General features: G+C 40.7%; 1 protein-coding gene across 9 annotated transcripts in view; it reads right to left on the bottom strand.

Moving 5' to 3' along the window:
- The window catches only part of RGS7 (regulator of G protein signaling 7), a 194995-nt gene that overhangs the window by 91199 nt on the left and 88240 nt on the right, over positions 1-15556 (bottom strand). The window lies entirely within an intron of this gene.

Here is a 15556-nt window from a genome sequence, read left to right on the forward strand (position 1 = left end):
TAGCCCTAAAAAGAATACTATATTATCTTGTATGACCTCCTGTTTGGTTTGTTGTCCTTATTTCTAGATGCAACTTTTAATGTCTAATCAACAAAATTAATTCACTTATTCCTATGATGTTTTCTAAGGCTTATTACTTATGCAAATGTGTTTCTAAAAGAAAAACCATTACTATCATTTCTTATCTCAGGAAAAGAACAAGGCAGCAAAACAGGGGAATACTTTGCAGGAAAACAGTATATATATATGTGTGTGTGTATCCTTTAAATGCTTCCTTTACAAATCTGGTGACCAATACATTCAAGCAATTTTTCAAACACCACAATTCACAACTACAGTAATTCTAGTCCAGGAATTGGGATAAAAAAAAATTATAGAGTTCATTAATTGTCAAAAAATTGCCCAAATCTGGATAGGCTAGGCCAATGGGATGAGGTCAATTCTGTGAAGTTAAACAAGGCCAAGTTGCTGGGTCCTGCACTTGGGTCCCAACAATCTCATGCAATATTTGGGGCAGAGCGGTTGAAAAGCTGCCCATCAGAAACTAGCCTGAGACTACTGTTTGACTGCCAGCTGACCACGAGCCAAGAGTGTGCTTACATGGGCAAGGAAACCAACAGCATCCTGCTCTTTAGCAGAAATAGCGTGGCCAGCAGGAGCAGGGAACTGATTGTGCCCCTGTACTCAGCGCTGGCAAGGCCACACCTTGAATATGGTAGCCAGTTTTGGGTCCTTCACTGCAAGAAACACATTTTGTTGCTGGTGGAAGGCAGCTAAAAGTTAAGCTGGCTATTAGATCTCTAAGATGCAGAAGACTGAAGTTAAATTGTCAACTCAGTTTTGAAATTGTGGAAGAACCCTGAATTTTCTATAGCAAACTGGACAAGGCATAGTAATAATCTGTAATATAAATGAAAGGTAGCACAAGCAGAAATGATTGGAAAAAAAGAGGGTTTAGACTCAAAGCCTGAGAAATGCCAGCACCTATTCAAAGGTAATAAACTTCTTATTCAAGTCCAAAAATATGAGTGGCTTTCAACTTTAAAGAACAAGATAAAAATAAGTCTATATTCATCTACAAACAAAAAATACTCAAGTGCCTTCTTTGTAAGATGTACTTGCTGAAAAATCCACAAGTGATTAATTTTACATGAAAGGGTCCAGAAATAGCAGTTGCTGAATGCATCAGAGCATCTTAAGACAATATTTTTAAGGAAAGTTTCTTCTCTGAACTAATTTCAAAGTCAAAGTCATAAAGGCCAGAGCAATGCTAAGTTTAACTCTCAAGAACACACCCACATTTTTAAAGAAGTATTTACAGAGTGCATTTCAAAAAGGTGTCAATTCTGAGCTATAGAAAATTTAGAGGGAACTATAGATCTGTTTTTTTGCTGTGCAGAGATGAAATGTAAGCCTTGATCTGACAGTAAAAAGGTATCTGGCATGGGTTAGGAACTATTGAAATTTACCAGACTAGCTCAGACAGCTTGGAAGTAAGAGCAAAGCAAAACTGACAAGCATATATACTCATTGCTGTCTACAACTACCTGAAGGGAGGTTGTAGCCAGCTGGGGGTTGGTCTCTTCTCCCAGGCAACCAGCAATAGAACAAGGGGACACAGTCTCAAGCTGTGCTGAGGAAAGTACAGGCTGGATATTAGGAGGAAGTTTTTCCCAGAGAGAGTGAGTTGCCGTTGGAATGGGCTGCCCAGGGAGGTGGTGGAGTTGCCATCCCTGGAGGTGTTCAATAAAAGACTGGATGAGGCACTTAGTGCCATGGTCTAGGTGACTGGCTAGGACTGGGTGCTAGGTTGGACTGGAAGATCTTGGAGGTCTCTTCCAACCTGGTTGATTCTATGATTCTAATATATTTACAAGTATTTACAATTATATTTAAATTAGAAATAATACAGAAATCCAAACTTCCTCCTGGACAAAGATACTGCCCAGAAGGCGCTCAAAGCCAGCCCTCTCTTTCTCCCTCTACTTTCCCAGACAGACAAACAAAACAAACAGCAAAGCTTACATTGCTTTCTGTTAGCTGAGATTAGTGGAAAGAAATTAGAGTGGATTTAAGAGGAAGCGAAAAGATGCAGCAACACAGACCTCTTAAGTTCACAACACGGAAATCCCTGAGAACAGATCTTGCTCCCCTGGACAGAGATATTGTTAATCTCTGTTCTCTGGACCCTGACATTTGACTACTATAAACTGCCAGCAGTCAAGTGACACAGGTAAAGACTACTTCGTATATTACCCTGACAACAAAACCTTACAACTTCCTCTATGCAAAAAATGTTTGGAAAGGGAAGGGAAACATAAGTAGAATTTGAACACTGTGAGGTCACCACAAACAAATTTCATTTATAGTAAATATTCATCTCCAAATAGTAAGACAAACAAAAAAAAACCCAAATTGCAAACGAAAACTAGAAGATGAGTTTCAGTTTTTCTGATCATTATGATCCTCCTCCATTCAATCGATACATCTTTTAAACACACGCAACACGATTGGGTACTATTAAGAAAGAAATAATGTCATGTTCTCCTTCATTACCATTGAGAACTCTTGCAGGTGAGCACCTAGCCACCTGACACAATTTTTTTTGTTCTCTCTTAACAATGATGTAACTTCTTTATGCTCAGAATAAGAAACTCCATGTAGAAGAGATCAGCCTCTCCTGCCCGCTGATTATAGGACTAACTTAGTCCAAGTTTCTGCTCAGACGCAAGTAGTTTCAGGTATTTGAATCTGAGCATCTCCACTTTAGTCTTTAGGCTGCATCCTGGTGCAGCACACAGCAGTGTACAAATGTGAAAGCAGCCTCTCCTCCTCCCCCCAGAAAAAAAGCCAAGAAAGAAACAGATCTGACTTCTATCTCAAATTTGTCCTCTGGTTCCTGAAACAATATCTAAAAGGGCAGCAACAATATAATTGTTTCCTAACTATCTTAAACTCTCATGCTGAAAATTCATTCTAGATTACTTCAGGGAAACTCACAACACATTTTTGAGGAACAAATTTGCTGTTTACCATAGATGTTTCACTGTATCTTGCTGACAGATTGCTACACAAAACAGGTAGATTAAAAAACACTTCTTTTTTTTTTTTTTTTGAGTTTGCTGCTAAGGAAACACCACAAAATTTCACTGATCCTCTCCTAGCTCTGCTTTCTTAATGAGCAAGAAAGTTTCAGATTAATAGAAGAACACTTTATTGTTAGCCTTACAAAGAAGGTTTCCTTAGTGGAAAGCATTACCAAAGCACAGAGCTTTTTTCGTTCAGTCTTTGTACTCGTGTGCTGAGATTTGAAATTTGTATTACTGAAACTGAGCTTTTTTATTTTCAGTAATTCAAGAGTGGCTGAAATTCAGAAATGAAGCATTTTCTAGGTCACTTGAGTGTTTTTCTTCCTCTGGAGGAGTAAAAACCATATGCTGATACTAGGACTACAGAGAGACCATATGCTACAGATTCCAGAGGAACGTGGACAGGTGAGATGTCAGAGCTAAAGGACTGCCAGAAAGAAACAGTGTCAGGACAGACCAGAGGGGACCAGGCAATGTTATTTCATGCAGGTTTTGTAGATATGAGTAACCACTGTAAACAATAAACAGATTTACTTTCTTAAATTAAAAAAAAATATATAACAGCAACATGGAGTACTGCATCCAGTTCTGGAGCCTCCATTACAAGAAGGAAGTGGAGATGCTGGAGTGTGTCCACAGAAGGGCCACTGGGATGATCAGAGGGCTGGAGCAGCTCTGCTGTGAGGACAGATTGAAAGAGTTGGGGCTGTTCAGTCTGGAGAAGAGGAGGCTCCCAGGTGACCTTCTTGTGGCCTTTCAGTATCTGAAGGGAGCCTACAAAAAAGCTGGGGAGGGACTTTTTAGGATATGAGGGAGTGACAGGACTGGGGGGAATGGAGCAAGGCTGGAGATGGGTAGCTTCAGGCTGGATTTGAGGAGGAAGTTGTTCATCATGAGAGTGGTGAGAGCCTGGACTGGGTTGCCCAGGGAGGTGGTTGAGGCCCTGTCCCTGGGGGAGTTTAAGGCCAGGCTGGATGAGGCTCTGGCCAGCCTGATCTAGGGTAGGGTGTCCCTGCCCATGGCAGGGGGGTTGGAACTAGATGATTCTTGTGGTCCCTTCCAACCCGGACTGATTCTATGATTCTATGATTCTAAGTTCAACAAAAAGGCTTTGTGAAAATCTTCACTGTGTGGGTGTAACTGCAGCCATTTCCCACCCACTGAGCATCTGGATTTGGGAGGTGCAGGGGGAATGTCTGCTGTGGAGGGCAAACAGCCTGGGAAGCAGTGAGATGCTGCTGCATAGCCCAGGATGCGTTTTGGGGGACCTATGCCCCTTCTCTGGTCTTGTCCCTGCAAAAGTTCTACTTCAAAACCCCCAGTCTTCCTGGCACAAAAAGACATTTTTGAAGTGAAGAGAGAAAACACTACTTCTACCAACACCTTCCTGCTGCACCACCAAACAAGGATCAATATCCCATGGAGCATCTTCTGGCTTTCACTAATGAAATCAAGGCCAGACATTGCCTGGGAGAAGGTAGCTGCTGAAACAGCATTGCTGGGGCTCATCAGCCCCAACCTTCTTCTCCCCAGTCCCTCCATCCATCTGAATTCACCATAATTGTTATCTTAACTTCAAGTAATTATGTTGGGGTTTTTTTTTAGTGGGTGGGGTTTGTGGGTGGTTTTTTTGTTTGGTTGTTTGGTTGTGGGCTTTTTTTGTTTGTTTGTTTAGGGGGGGGTGTTTGTTTGTTTGCTTGGGGGTTGGTTTTGGGTTTGGTTTTGAAATAGTTCCACTTGAACATAGCTAAGAAATGTGGTATTTTCCTTCTGAAATGATTCTTCTAATTCTTGCCATACTGCCCCCTAAAGACACCCACACACAGATGGCAATGGAAGGAAGTGAAGCAGCAGTGTAATTTTTTTGCTAGGCACTTCATATTCACAGATGATTTTCACAGGGGAAAACCCTCAAGTCCTGGTTCAGGCTTAACAGGAATAAATACATAAATGGTACACGATCTGATTTGTGACTTTGACTCCAGGAGGAAAGCCAGTAGAGACACAGTAACGTACATTGCTGACATTTGCCCAGCTACAATGTCAATGTGCTGCCTTCCTCAGAGTGTATTCCTACACAACAGTTAATTTATACAGCTGGTTTGAAAATGGGTTTTTCCACCATTGCTATTTCAAGACGTTCTTTCGGTGACTCATGCTCTTACCATTCTCTGTGCTTAAGACTCTGAAAACTGATGTCCAAAAACCCAAAAAAAACCCCTTTGATCACCACAGATTTTTCTGAATAACCCAAGCTATTTAATTTAGTTTTTGTGGGTTTGGGTTCTTTGTGGTTTTTTTTTTTTCTTTTTACTACATCCTTCAAAAATATTTAGTGATGTGAATATGACAGCATAATGCAACAGTCTGCAGAAACTCCTGACAGAAGTTGCGGGACTGGATATAAATAATCCAGAAGTTCCCCAAGAATTTGCCCATTAGCCAGCCAGAAACAGCTGTAGAAACACCTCTAATGTGAAACCCAATCTCAGTAAAGGAAGTTCTACAACTTGGCAGATGCACAAAATACTTACCTTCACAGCTACCACCTGGAACAGGGATACAGACTATAACAGAGAGCCCTAAAATATGAATTTCATGGCAAAATGCCGAGGAATTCCAGAATGAAATTTACTTTTATCAAAGTATTTAGCTGGAATTTTAAATGCCTTCATTTTTAAAAACTGATCCATCCCAAGCCTTCCAGCACAGACCAGGTATTTTCCAGCTAATAGCTATAAATACAAAGTGTAAGGTAGTAGAAAGTTTTCTGAAACTGTGTAGAAACTTTCATCCTTATTCCTAACATTCAAGTGTCACAGCAGAAATGTCATTGACTACGATCAAAACTTTGCTCAAGGCTTCCTTTTCCTCTGATTCAAATATGAAACGTTTTAATATTCAATAGACTACAGAAAGATCAAATGAATTCCTATTTTTGATAAAGCTGTACTGGATGTTTTTGTGCTATTTCCTCCAGATCCATGATTATTTTAATACTGCTATGTTTATGAGTTTACACTTCAAGGATCTGCTGCAGGGCTACAGTTTCAGAAAGGAAAAGAAATGAAGTTATTCAAATTGTATGCAACTACATTTTGGAGCATTATTCTGACTAGAAAAATCTAATTCTATTCAGCTCTTACCCAAACATGGGACTGTTTCAAGACTTTATTATGCTCGGATACTTCGCATAATAAAAAATCACTTAAGTCATACAGCATGGAATCATAGAGCCACAGAATCAACCAGGTTGGAAGAGACCTCCAAGATCATCCAGTCCAACCTAGCACCCAGCCCTAGCCAGGCATCTAAATGCCTCATCCAGTCTTTTCTTGAACACCTCCAGGGACAGTGACTCCACCACCTCCCTGGGCAGCCCATTCCAATGCCAATCACTCTCTCTGGCAACAACTTCCTCCTAACATCCACCCTAGACCTCCCCTGGCACAATTTGAGACTGTGTCCCCTTGTTCTGTTGCTGGTTGCCTTGAAGAAGAGACCAACCCCCACCTGGCTACAATCTCCCTTTAGGTAGTGATAGACAGTGATGAGAATTAACTGTTAGAAATAAAACTGATCTTTCCTCCAACTCAATACTTCTGCCAAATTCAGTATACTTTTAATTTGTGGGGTTTTATCACTATTCAGAGATTATGAATTAATTTATTCTAAATATCAGTAACTGTGCTGCCTGACTGAATTGGATACAACTGAGTCTGCTGTCAAAGAAATAAAATTCTTATGGTTCTTCTCATGATAGATCTTTACACATGCTCCTCAAGCACTTTGTCACAATAAAGGCAAGATCTGTTAGCTCCTGAGGATAATTCCCAAAGAGTCATTGAAATTTAAGTTGTGCTGACAGTTGAAATTCTCTAATACAATTTATCCATCGATGGAGATTTATCAAAAATTTAAGTAGACACGGACTCAAATTTTCATCTGCAATTAGCAGCTCTTGGGTTTAAATTATACTTAATCACACCACCCATAATAAATGCTATATTTCTCTCTCAAATTGAAAATTGAAGTGTGATATAAGCTAATATATATTCTGGTCATTGTATAAATTATGCTTCCACCAATCACAGTAAACTTAGTAAGCCAAGAAGTAAAACTAAGAGAAAATAAATCTCACTCCATTTCTGTTTGCCACTTCCATTCTTCTGCAGCTGTATCAGGGACAATCATATGAACATTTGTGAGATATTAATTGCAGCCCTGTAGCTAATATTGGCTTTTAGTCTGTGATATTTTTATAGGATGGCAAAAGCAGCCTTTCTGCTTTTCCAAGTAACTTGGTAACGTATTAATCAAATGCATCTTAATAGCAAAGTGTTTTGCTTTCCATCAGTATCAGCTTCTGGCAATGACCACAGAGCCATCACTAATGTTGCCAATTTAGGAACGTCTCTTGGAGCCTGAACAAATAACCTCTGGAAAAACCTCCCATCAGCTCCCATCCCTACCCTCACATTCATTATGTCCAGAGCTACCATTTGATACACTAATCTGTTGGCTCACAGGAAGTGCTTGGACGTTAATGTGACAAAGCAGGAGAGAGTAATCTTCAGCCATCTGTTATCAGGTAGAAGAATAATGAAACTACATTATTCTGAACCATACTGGACCACCAGCCTGGGATGCAGTCTGTGGTAGGTCACTGGGCTTACTTTTATCTCTATAGTAAAGATAATAGTTCAGCTGTGGATTTTGGCAGCTAGAAAACAGAGAAGCATTTTGAAAAGATCAGCCTGTAGGTATTAGTGAAATAAATAATACTACAGACCCTGGAGTCTATTCCTCATGTAATTTCCCCCTAGATTTCTGTGCTAGATTATATGGTCCTGCTCTGGCAGGGAGGTTGGACCCAAGGATATCCAGAGGTCAACCCCTAACATCCTGCGGTCCTGTGATTTGTTTTTATTGTATTTTGATGAAACAGCTGAGAATGGATGGTGTCTTACTGTGAACACAGGACAAGTCTTATAACTTAGACTTGTGAGTGCAGATCTCTGTGAGGATGAGGCTGTAACTCATTCTTTTTTTCTCACAGTGCAGAGAGAAAATAAGTCCATACTGTTACCTAGGAGTATGCAGTGACGTGAATACCACTTTTAGCACCTGGTACGTCTTTGCTGTTTACATTGTCAGAAACAGAATAAACAGTAACAAGATGTAGAAAAACCTTCAGTAAGGGAACACAACTACACAACTATCTGCATACCTACCCAAACAGTTCTGCCTTTCTTTTTTTCCAGCCTCTGCACACAATTTACTTGCAATTTGGCTTTTCCAGGTAACATTTTAAGACCTGTATGTATTTTACATAAAACTGTTGATGGCTACCATTCCATAGAATCATTCAGGCTGGAAAAGACCCTTGATATTATCAGGTACAACCATTAACCCTACTGTACCGAGTTCACCGCTAAACCACATTGCCCAGCACAGATCTAAGCAACATTTAAACTCATCAAGGGATGGTGACTCAACCACCTTCCCGGGCAGCCTATTAAAATGCTTGACTACTCTTTCAGTGGTATTTTTTTCCCCTGATGTCTAGCTTAAACCTACCCTGGTGCAGCTTGAGGCTATTCCCTAGTGTTCTATTACTAATTACCTGTGAGAAGAGACCAGCACCTACCTCTCAACAGTGTCCTTTCAGGTAGTTGTAGAAGATGATAAGGTCTCCTCTCAGCCTTCTCTTCCTCAAGCTAAACAGTCCCTGTTCCCTCAGCTGCTCTTCATATGATTTATCTCTAGGCCCTTCACCAGCTTAGTTGCTGTTCTTTGCACACGCTCCAGCACTTCAATGTCTTTCTTGTACTGAAGTACCCAAAACTGAACAAGAATTCAAAGTGAGGCCTCACCAGTGCCAAGTACAGGTTGACAGTAACTTTACTACTCCTTCTGGTCTGATTATTTCTGATACAAGCCAGGATGCCACTGGCTTTCTTTACCACCAAGGCACACTGCTGGCTCATATTCAGCCACTTGTCAATTAGAAACCCCCAGATTTTTTTCTACCAAACAACTTTGCAGCCACACTTCCCCAAGCCTGTAGCATCGCATGAAGTTGTTGTGCAGGACCCAACACTTAGCCTTGCTGAAGACCATTGACCTCAGCCCATTGATCCAATCTTTTTAAGCAGAGCCTCCCTACCAGACCCAGGCACAGGTAATATATGCTGTCTTGGGAAAATTAAGGCAAGATCAGTAAAGAAATGCAAAGCACACAGGCATCCAGTACTACAACAGCTGTTTACTAGTAGAAGGTGAAAGCAGACACAACTCCCGTGTTCAGGCCCTAGAGAGAAGAGAGACTGTCAATCACCTACAGAGTTGTGCTCTCTAAATGCAATTGGGCCTAAGGTTGGGAAGGTGGGCTAAGCAGAGGTGTGGGAAAAAACATGTTCTTGCTGAATCTTCTTACACACTGAGAAGAGATTAATCAAGAGATTTAAAAATAAAGCTAGCAGCCTTCTGCTGCAACAGGAAATAATAAAAAAAACAACAAAACTCTCCAATTTTTTTAATTAAGTATTTTTCCACAAAATAATTATAATCTGTTCAATCTGGCAACAGTAATTAATACAATTTTCCTAGTACTATCCTGACAGATAAGAAACTGAGGGAGAGCAGCAAAGTGTACTTGTGCCTGGACTAACAAACAGCTTGATGATATCAGTAGGCAGATCACTTCCCACATCTTGATAGCCTGGGAATGGAGACACCCTCCTCTCCAAAATACAGAGCAAAGGAAGCAGTGACAACTGGTAAGAGTTCTCCTTCACTCAAAAGAGGATAGATAGAGGTCACCTAAGACAGAAGACTTAAGTAGACTAATTTTTTCCAATTTCTGCTTCACTTTGCATGGTTTATACTTAGAAACTAAGTATATGCTAGGCTATTTTAGTCCTCCTTTCTGTTATGCTAATTCTATTTGAGCCTGTATAGAAACAAGCTGCTGTTAAATACTGATGTCTGCCATAGCACTGTTTTCAACAAATAATTCATAGATCATAGAATGGTTCACAGAATGGTTTAGGTTGGAAGAGACATTAAAGAATACGTAGTTCCAACCACCCTGCCACAGGCAGGGACACCTTTCACTAGAGCTGGTTGCTCAAGGCCTCATTCAGCATGGTTTTGAACACCTCCAGGGAGGGGGCATCCACAATCTCCCTGGGTAACCTGTCCTAGTGTCTCACCACCCTCACTGTAAAGAATTTCTTCCTAATACCTAGTCTAAACCCACCCTCCTGAAGCCTAAACCCATTCCCTCTCACCTTATCACAAGAAGCCCTTATGAAATGTCCCTTCCTAGCTTTCTTTTAGGCTCATTTCAGGTATTGGAAGGGTACTATAAGATCTCTCTGGAGCCACCTTTTCTACAGGGTGAACAGTCCTGACTCTCCCAGAGTCAACCATACAGATGGGTGGATCTCCTTGTCTCCATAGAGAAGGTGGTCCAGCCTTCTGATCATCTTTGTGGCCCTCCTCTCGACCTGCTCCACAGTTCCATGTCTCTCTTGTGCTGGAGTCACCGGAACTGGAAGCAGTACTCCAGGGGAGGTCTCAAGAGAGCAGAGAGGAGAATCACCTATCTCTTCCTGCTGGTCACACTTCTTTGGGTGCATCCCAGATACAGTTTGCCTTCTGGGCTGCAAGCACACACTGCCTGCTCATGTTGAGTTTTTCATCAACTGACACTCCCAAATCCTTCTCCTCAAGACTGCTCTCAAGCTACTCTGCACGCAGCCTGCATTTGTGCTCAGAATTGCCCTGACCAATGGATAGGAATATAGGCTCCTGTTCACACATAACCTCCTTTGTCTCCTCATAGATGTATTTTGTTGCCTTGGTCTAGTTGACTGGAAAGGGCTGGGTGCTAGGTTGGACTGGATGATCTTGGGAGTTCTCTTCCAACCTGGTTGTTTCTGTGATTCTATGATTTTTTTAATTCAGTAATTTTCCCTTACTGCATGGTTAAAATCACTATTTAGTTTGCCTTATGAAAGATGTACCTGCTAGCCAATGTTTTCTTTTTAGCAGGTGACTAATAAAAATAGACTTCTGAATCAAACAAAAACATGTGCACTGTGAAAACGGAGGAAAATCACAACTCTGAGCACAGGTTCTTAAGATGAAGCACTCACAAGTAACTCTTGCCACATATACAGCAAGTACATACATTGTAATCCTTTAGTGCTGTCTAAACTTGCTCTACTCTAACCTTAGTAAAGATGATGACCACCAAGCCAAGTGTATCAGGCAAGGCAGAAATCTGGCAGAGGTAGAAGCTACTCTGCAGTTTGGTGTTTTGGAGATCATTCAGTAGTTTCAGTACGGAAGCACCTTATACTAATTGCTATTCACATTGAAAAAGTGACTCCCTCTGCCAAAGACCCTACAATCAGGATTTCTGATGTGCCAAATAAGTGAGATAATGAAGATTCTCATGTCGATCATAGTCTGTGGTTGCTCAAGACAGCCCCCGACTTCCCTGTTACTCTCTATGCTTCTCCAGTTAAAAGCACATCCTCAAAAGTATGCTTCATGTATCACAACAGAATTTGTCAGGCACCAAAGTCTCTGCCCTTTGGAAAATTCTGACGTTCTGTGCTGGTTTGAGGCTAATTGGAATATTTTAATGAGTAAAATTAGATTACAGGCTGTGAAAAGAAAACCATCATGAGGTCTATTCACTCATAGGTTTGCTGAGATGTATGAAAACAAGCACACAAACACAGATAAGACAGTCTGTCTGTCAGAGCCCATCAGTGTCTGTGTTTTCTCCCTGGGCTTCTGCTGTTCTGCTTGGATCTGTGTAACCCAACTAATATTCTGTTTCTAACCCCCTCTTGCTGATCCTCTCAACTCACCTTGCATGTAAAGCATTTTCTGGGCTAAGAGTGAGGGGGTGGAAAGAAGGTAGAAGGGTGGTTGGGAGTCCCTCCTGGGGACTCTGATTTCTGGGAGGGCTGTTGTGTTTCTGTATTACTTTTAATACATATTTTAAAATATATATTTCTGTATATAGCTGTATATATTTGTAATATAGTGTAAATATCTGTTTGTATGTTGTGCTCAGATGTGAATATAAAGATTCATTTCTTAATTCTAGCTGGCTGAGTCTAGTCTGTGTGAATTCACTGGGAGGGGGGCAGCTAACACCCAAACCATCACATTTTATTTTGGCCCCCAACATGGGGCAAATTCAACTTGCTTGATTGCTATTTAAGCCTGGGAGTTAAGATGAAGCTTATCTGATTAGTTGATAGTATATTTTACCCATTAGGTCTGTGGTACTTTCATGTATTCATTAGGTGGCCTGGCAGTTCAAAAGTTCAGAAATACAGGGCTTTAGTTGACACAGGTGCTCAGTGTACTCTATTGCCATCCAATTGCAAAGGGACAGAGTCTATAACTATTTCTGGAATCACTGGTGGATCTCAAGAGTTAACTAAATTGCAGGCTGAGATAAGTCTAACTGGTAAAGCGTGGAAGAAACATACCACTGAAACTAGTCCTGGTGAACTTGCACCCTGGGAATTGACTTTTTGAGACAAGGTTGTTTCAAAGACCCTAAGGGTCACAAATGGGCTTTTGGAATAGCATCTGTAGAGGCTGAGGATGGTAAATTGAAATTGTCCATTAGACCTGAACTTCCAGATGAATCTGTAGTTGTGGGACATCATGACATAGAGGATCTGAAACTGCCAATTGCTACTCAAACTGTGCACCACAGGCAGTACAGAACCAACCATGATTCTTTGTTGCCCATTCATCAGCTGATTCATCAACTGGAAAGTCAGGCTGTCATCGAGAAAGCTCATTCACCTTTCAACAGTCCCATCTGGCCTGTGCGCAAAGCTAACGGAGACTGGCGACTGACAGCCAATGAGGTGACTCCACTCATGAGCGCAGCTGTGCTGGACATGCTGGAACTCCAGTACAAGCTGGAATTGAAGGAAGCCAAATGGTATGCTACCATAGACATTGCTAATGCTTTCTTCTCTATTCCTATAGCAAAGAAGTGCAGGCCTCAGTTTGCATTCACCTGGAGAGGAATCCAGTACCAGTGAAACGTTTGCCTCAGGTTTTGTGATCCACTATGCACTGGAGAAAGGTAAAGCTCCAGAACATATCCGATTCATTGATGACATCATTGGGTGGGCCCAAACTGCTGAGGAAGTCTTTGAGAAAGGTATCAAAATCACTGACATTCTGTTGCAAGAAGGTTTTGCCATTAAGACAGACAAGGTCAAAGGACCTGCCAGAGAAATTCAGTTTCTGGGGATGCAGTGGCAGGATGGTCGCCGTCACATTCCACAGGCAGTTCCCACAAAGAAGAAGGACACTCTATTTTTCTTGGGTGCAGTGGGATTTTGGAGACTACACATTCTTGGATCCAGTCAAATTGTCAAAAACGCTGCATAATGTCATCTCATCTCTTTGACAAGACCAGAGGCCAATGCCATAGGATCTCCTACACAATGCTCAGGGAAAGTCAATGGATAGTTTTGAGCACAGGAGATGACAAAAAAAGAGAATAAGGGTCACTCTCATATGCCTTTTTCTCTTAAGGTGTTGCTGTGACAGCAATTAACTCCATGAGAATGAGTAAAAATTTTTAATATCTTTAATAACATGCTGATTCTATTTTAACCTAAACAAAGCTCAAAGATAATCTTATTGTGCAATACAAACACTACAACTGTAGCAGTGTGAGCTCTGCTTAGCTCATATCATGCCCCTCTATTGATGATGAGTCATCTCTCCTCCTACAACAGAGTAAAGAAAATGGATGTGCCTTGAAAAGCTAACACTTTTTGCAAATGCCATTTTGAAAATGCATGTGTAAAATCACAACTCCTCTAACTACTGTTTTCCAGACAGTGAATTATATACAAGGGAGATGAAAATATTTCAGAACTCTCAAGAATTTAGTTTTGAGAAGAGGTTTTCTTTGAAAATAAGAGTAAGACTGAAATTATTTTGGCAGTTTTCACTCATGTCCTTTCAAGCTTTAAATTCAGGTATATTTCTCATTTTGGTGCTATGCTTAAAAGTATTTTTTAGTCATTGACTGTGAAATTATATCACTGCTGCAATGGAAAAATCCAAAGTAACTCCACTGTGGTCACTAGAAGTGTTTCAAATGTTTTAAATCAACAGTTTCAGATAGTGTTTGACCAAAATACTGAAGTCTATCTCATATTCTTCTCAGCTATATGATATGCTGAGATGTACAGCAAATAAACTGTGATTCGAAGTTGCTCAAGAAACTTAAAGTCTATTTCTTTATTCTGTCTAAGATCAATATGCATGAAAAATTTTCTTAAACTAACACTATCTATAGATATTTTGCCTCAAATGTAAAAAGACCTTCGCTGTACAGTAGCTTTAACTTTTATTCTTTATTGTACCTTTGCTACCTATAATAGGTGGAAAGGATATACATAAACAAGGCTCTAACACTTGATACTATTCAGAAAGACATCCCAAATGTCTCTGAAGTAGCTGCCTGTGCTGTGCAAACTGAAGCAGGCATGTTCTAAAACGGACATCATCACATCATCACAAGTCTCACTATCTATAAGGAAGAAGCATTCAGGCTACTTTGACATGAAACATGTTTGTTTTCCTGTAGACGTTAAAATATGTAGATATTCCCTCCATTCATCCACAAGATCTTTGTTTGAGGTGCAGCTGATGTCTCCACTAGGAAACTTACACAAATGTTTGTAACTGAAGCCACATATTTAAAGCCCAAGAAAACTATCTAGCAGCTCTGCTGTCTCCTTTCTGTGTGCAGGGAAGCTGAGGTGGGTATGAGTCTCTGGGACACTGGACATATGTGAAGATATTCCCTCCATTCAGCCACAAGATCTTTGTTTGAGGTGCAGTTGATGCTTCCACCAGGAAACTTAGACAAATGCTTGTAACTGAAGCCACATATTTAAAGCCCAAGAAAACTATCCAGCAGCACTGCTGTCTCCTCTCTGCGTGCAGGGAAGCTGAGGTGGGTATAAGTCTCTGGGCCATTGGACAGTGAGTGTCTTAGATGCATGTTTGGTGACTGTACTGGAAACAAGGCAAAAATGAAAGAAAAGTGGGTACATACAAATAGGTAGGATAACAGGCTACTGAAAGACATGATATTTAAAGGACCTGCTGTTAACTTTGTTTTGACTTACATGGTCACCTGCTCTAAGCCTGTTAGGTAACAGGTATTTGGCACATGGGATATGTTTTGTCAGAAGAATGATCACTGATCCACAAAGCCTTTTAGCAAGGGCTGTTTAGCAAGGCAATACTACTCAGTCTGTCCCAGAAGACACGCCGTTTAAGGTGAGTGTATCTCCTAAAGATGTAAACTTATGAAGTGCCCAGCAAAGAGTTACAGAGAATAAATAATTTGATTTACAATGTGCACAACAGATTGTGAATGTTAA

Source organism: Pogoniulus pusillus, chromosome 18, assembly GCF_015220805.1.
Source record: "Pogoniulus pusillus isolate bPogPus1 chromosome 18, bPogPus1.pri, whole genome shotgun sequence".
Classification (NCBI taxonomy): Eukaryota; Metazoa; Chordata; class Aves; order Piciformes; family Lybiidae; genus Pogoniulus; species Pogoniulus pusillus.